This window comes from Plutella xylostella, chromosome 12, assembly GCF_932276165.1.
Source record: "Plutella xylostella chromosome 12, ilPluXylo3.1, whole genome shotgun sequence".
NCBI lineage: Eukaryota > Metazoa > Arthropoda > Insecta > Lepidoptera > Plutellidae > Plutella > Plutella xylostella.
Window position 1 is genome coordinate 4,598,886 of NC_063992.1, and position 5,955 is coordinate 4,604,840.

Below are 5,955 nucleotides of genomic sequence, written 5' to 3' on the forward strand. Positions count from 1 at the left end.
TATACGGCAGTGAAACGCATCAGCTGTAAACAGTGGCGAAGAGAGACGCAGACCAGCATCAACCTTAATCTCGAGATGAACAAAAATACATGTGTTTGTGCTTGGTATTTGTACTGTTGTGCGGCGTGCAGCGGGAGTCTCTTCAGTGAAAATTCCTTTTATAACTTTACCAGTTTATTTATGAATTTCACTTAACACTATTCACATTAATTAGCTTTAGCTTCAACACCGACGACGCGCGACTCGGGACTGAATTCAAAACGTGACCGAAGTATGTACTTAGTTATTAAAATTGCGAAATGATTGAATGCGCGTAATGCGGTGGTTGCATTTTCGTGTGCGGACATAACAGCCCCCCCGTTTAAACGGAGCTTATCTCTGCGAGAGTTAAGCGCAGTATGTAATCGAAGTTGAAGCTAGAGACATCTTAACAAAAAAATGATATAGAAAATAAAAGAAAAGGGATAGAGAAAAAAAATTAATACTAAAGATCTTATGATAAGTTAAAACATCAATAATTTGATAAGTTGCGGTTTGACAGATGTTTGACACTTGGAGGCAATGATTTAACAGATTTTTTATCATCAATGGAAACTTCTATAATTCGATAGATTTACTTATTTTAGAATTAGTTAAATTTCTATTATTACATCGAAAAACGTTAATACAGCGATTAGAAGTTTGTTTACGTGTTAGGTATCTACAACATTTATAAACACAAAATAAGATAAAAAGTATTGTCAAAACATATGTAGTGCTAGTGTAATATGAACCGTATTTAATTATATGAGATTGCTTTTGAGCCTTATTTAATTCTGTTTCCAAGTTATCTAATTTATGAGAAGCATGTCTTAAAGATTCTAAATCGATACTAGTTAATGAAACCGGAGAAAGATAAGGTATTGTGTTATTAAATAAGTCTCTTTTGCAACAATCATCTTGAGTAATATCGAAATCCAAATGTAATTCACTGTTAATTGATATTGTAAACATTGTAGTAGGTATTAATTGTATAGTCTTACAGTATGCAATACAATCCTCGGTGAGTGTGAGTACACCTGTACCGAATAAAGAATACTCTTTAGCAAAATGACCACACTTAGTTATTAATTTATTAGGCTTTGACTGTACATAGATCCATTTATTATTATTTAGTGGTTGCCAAATATCAATAGTACCGTAAAGAAGTCTTGAATTGCATTCATTAGGTAATGTTACTGTTACTTCGGTTAAAAGTCTCGTCTCCCAGGACGGGTTGCTTAAACTAGAAAATATTGAACATTGAGGACAAATCGAATATTCATTATTAATGAGCTTACATTCATACATATTATCTAACAAACAGTAACTTAATCTATCATCAGTAATAGCTAAATAATTCTTACTAGGACTTATCAGAGCAAAGGTCAGCGGTTCAGATTGACCATGAGGGGTTGGTAAAGGGATGTTTTTATACAAGTTAAACTTAGTTGGGGCAATCAAAGGAATTTGAAGGACAACTAAGGATGTGCTGGTTTTATCTCATTTACATGGTATTTGACATGTTTTCTACCTATTAGCAAAGTTACATTATAGGTTCCGTTCATTTTTATAATTTTGTAAGGTCCTTTCCACACGGAAGATAAGGCTTTTCGGAGGCGATGATGATGTTTAACGTAAACTAAATCACCTGTTTTATAAGTGACGCGGCTGCTTGTTTTATCGTATTGTTTTTTGGAATTTTCTTTGCTTAGTATTATGTTTTCGAGAGCTTTTTGACGGCTAAATCGCATTCTATATTGTAAAGCGCGTATGTACTCATGATAGGTAGTGTTTGATGTTGTCTCATAAAGCGAACTTGGAATAGACGGTTTGTAGCCGTATAACAACTCGTAGGGAGTGTATTGAGTACTAGTATGTGGGGTTGTATTATATGCTAAGATGGCTGTAAATAAGTAGCAATGCCAATCATCATGATTGTCATTGACGAATGACTTTAAATACTCTTTTAGCGTAGCATGGCTGCGTTCTAGCGCACCGTTTGTTTGGGGATGGTAAGGAGTTGTGAAGAGAGATTTAATTTTGCAAATTTCATTTACTTGTCGGAAAAGTTCGGATGTGAAGCTAGTTCCTAAGTCTGTAAGGACGGATTTTGGAAAACCGAACAGTGACATAAAGTGTATTAGGCTTCTTGCAACATCTTCGCTAGTGGAGGAGGCCAATGGATAGGCGGTTGAAAATTTCGTAAGATCGTCTTGTAAGGTGAGTATGAAACGGAACTTTTCAGGACCGGATTCCGGTAGAGGTCCGACAAAATCGAGAGCGATTCTCTCAAACGGCTTGGTACTTGAGGATGTGATTTCCATTGGGGCTTTATTTTTCGACCTTAAAGGTTTATTTATTTGGCAAAGTTTGCAGTTTTTAACGAAGTTTTCGATATCAGTCCGCATAGTTTTCCAGTAATATGCAGATTTAATTCTGTTAAACATTCGTTTTATTCCGGGATGTCCAGCGATTGGGGTACCGTGATTTTCACTTAAGATTTTTGGAATTTCAGCTGGGGTTGGATATATTAATTGGTTTTTATAAACATGAATAGTAATGTTGGTATTGTGAAATATATAGGATATCATATTATAGATTTTTGTGTATGCCAACTTTGTGAAAGGCTCTGTAAAATCAGAAATAGCAAGATCGGTTTCGGTTTGATTTTCTTTCAGAATTTGATCACGTAATTTCGTTAAAAGTTCGTAAATTGTTTTGTAATTAGTTTCATCGTAATGATGTACCTTAGTATACAATAAATAGTATGTTCTATTTTTAGATTGCACACTTTGCACGGACGGTACTTCGCGCTCAGCCGATAACAGTTCAGCGGCATTCTCTAAGTCGGATAGTATTTCATAACAATGGGGCATAGAGTAGTCAAAATCTAGAGACGTCGGGCATGCAATTAATTTATATTTAGATGTAAGTAATCTTTCTGAATGTTCTTCGATGGTGGTGTTGTTTGAATTTGATTTTGTAAATTGTAATTTAAGATATGTTTCATATGCAGTTTCGTTAAGATTTTGATTTAGAACACATACCGGATATCGCGATAAAGTATCTGCATTAGAGTTCAATCTGCCTTGTTTATAGATTATCTCATAGTCGTATTCTTCTAATTTAAGGCGCCATCGAACAAGTCGGCTGCCAGGGTCTTTAACGTTAAATAACCATATTAATGGTTTGTGGTCTGTGACGATTTTAAATTTTCGCCCATAGAGATAGGGTCGAAAGTTGTTAACACCGAAAATAATAGCTAATAACTCTTTTTCCGTTGTAGAGTAGTTACCTTCTTGTTTGTTGAGTGTTCTTGAGGCGTATGCGATAGGCTTATCTTTACCTATATCTCCTTGAGATAAAATTGCACTAACAGCGTAGTTAGAGGCGTCTGTAGTGAGAACAAAAGGAATTTCGAAGTTGGGATATTGAAGCAAAGGTGCGGAAGTTAGTTTATCTTTTAATAAATTGAAAGCTTCTTGTTGCTCTTGGGACCAATTAAAGCATGCGTCTTTCTTTAAAAGTGACGTGAGAGGCTTTGTTATTTTCGAAAAGTTTTCAATAAAGCGACGGTAATAACCGGCGAGTCCGAGAAAGGATTTCACGTCCTTGGGATTTTTTGGTACTGGAAATTCGGAGACAGCTTTCACCTTTTCGGGATTTGGGGAAACACCTTTATCAGTGATGACGTGGCCTAGGTATGCGACTTCACGTCGGAGAAATTCGCATTTGTCTGGTTGAAGTTTTAAATTAAAATGACGAAGTTTGTCGAAAACAAGGTTTAGTTTTTGAATGTGGGATTCAAGGTCATGTGAATAAATGATGACGTCATCGAGGAATACGAGACAGTGGAGACCTTGAAGTCCAGAAAGAGCGGTATTCATTAATCTTTGGAATGTAGAAGGAGCATTTTTGAGTCCGAAGGGCATCCTAGTGAATTGATAGTGTCCGGAAGTGCTTCCGTTTGTGATTACGGAGAATCCAGTTTTGTCAGCATCTTGGGGGTCCATAGCTATCTGATGGAACCCACTTGCGAGGTCCAAGGTGCTAAAATATTTGGAATGACCCAACTGATCGAGAATGTCATTAATAAGTGGAAGCGGATAAACTTCTGATACAGTGACGTCATTCAATTTTCTATAGTCTATGACAACTCTCCATTTTCGTTTTCCAGAGGCGTCTAACTTTTTGGGCACTACCCAGACTGGGGCACTCCATGGTGAATTTGAGGGGATGATAATATTCTGGTCAAGCATCTTTTGAATCTGCTTGCCAACTTCCTCCTTATGGCACTCGGGGAAGCGATAGGATTTGACGTGAATGGGAGGTGAATCACCCGTATTTATAGAATGTTTTATAGCAGAAGTATACGATAAGGGTTCACCTTCCAAATAAAATATATCTGTAAATTCAGAACAGCAATTTAATAATGCTTTCTTTTCTTGTTCGTTTAAATGAGAAGTTCGTATATTATTGAGAACTTGTTGAGATCGACTGGAGTTAGAAAGTGTAATTTTATTTATTGATTCGGAAGTGGATTCAGCATCTTCCAAATTGAAATCGATAGGGGTTAAATGAACTCGGTAGTCTATGATTTTGACATCAGATTCTGTAGTATTTAAAATAGAAACATTAACTCGTTTATTAGATTTTAATGTTGCTAAGCAATTAGAAACATAGACTCCTTCAGAAACAGTGTGATCCACGATAAGCGCTACCTTGCAGTTTGATAGCTCCGACTCGTCATTCGATACGGCGCATTCAACAATGGCTATAGATCGAGAAGGTATTATGTACACGGGTTGTGTGAAATGAATGGGCAAAGAATAACCTTGTATGAGAAGAGTGTTAGTTGAATATTGAACATCTGCATCTAATGACTGCAATAGATCGTTGCCTATTATGCCATCACAGTCCAGGTTGATGTCACTCAGGACAGCGTGAAACTTGTAATCAAATGATAATGTAGTATTATTTGGAAATGGGTGCTCGATGTGTAATTGTAATGAGCCTAAAGTTTCGCTGTAATTTTCAGAGCTATTTATCCCCTTTATATGGATAACGCTGCCATCAATCGGTGGCGGTTTTTGTAGGCGTGCATGTTTAACGAGAGAGACACTTGCACCCGTATCTATTAAGAAACAAAGTTTCTCGTCAGTGTGACTTGTTTTTAGATATACATGTGGTAATGATATCTTTTTATTTAATGAATTAATTTGATAGCACGGTTTGTCACCACTGCTGTTGTTAACTGTGCAGTTTTGCGATGTAGTAGGTATAGAAGGACTCAGCTGTTGTGACTGAGGTGAATTCGATTTAGTACAACTCAAGCTCAACTTCACTGATTGAGATGTTGTATATTGAGATGAATCTGATTTAGTTTGACTCAGCATCTTTGGCTGAGATGAATTTGAGTTATAAGGACTCAACTTCTCTGGTTGAGATGTATTGGATGTAGTATGACTCAGCTGCGGGGACTGAGATGAGTTTATATTTGTAGGACTCAGCATCTTTGACTGAGATGTATTAGATTTGGTAAGACTCAGCATCTTTGACTGAGATGTATTAGATTTGGTAAGACTCAGCATCTTTGACTGAGATGTATTTGGCATAGAATGACTCAGCATCTTCTGCTGAGATGTAAGAGATGTGGTATGACTCAGTTGCGAGGACTGAGATGTGTTTGAGTTTGCATGACTCAGCATATTTGGCTGAGATGAGTTTGAGTTAGTAGGACTCAGCATCTTTGGCTGAGATGAAGATAGGATTGAGTCAGTGGATTTCGAAGGGTTAGTAATTTTTGTGCCATTTTGGGTTTGAGATTCCAGCAGACACGAAACCGAAATCTTTTTTAGTTTAAATTATTATCGTTTGACCCAGATTCATTATTGGCGTCGCAAAAGTTGATTGAACTTGAATTTACACGAGGCG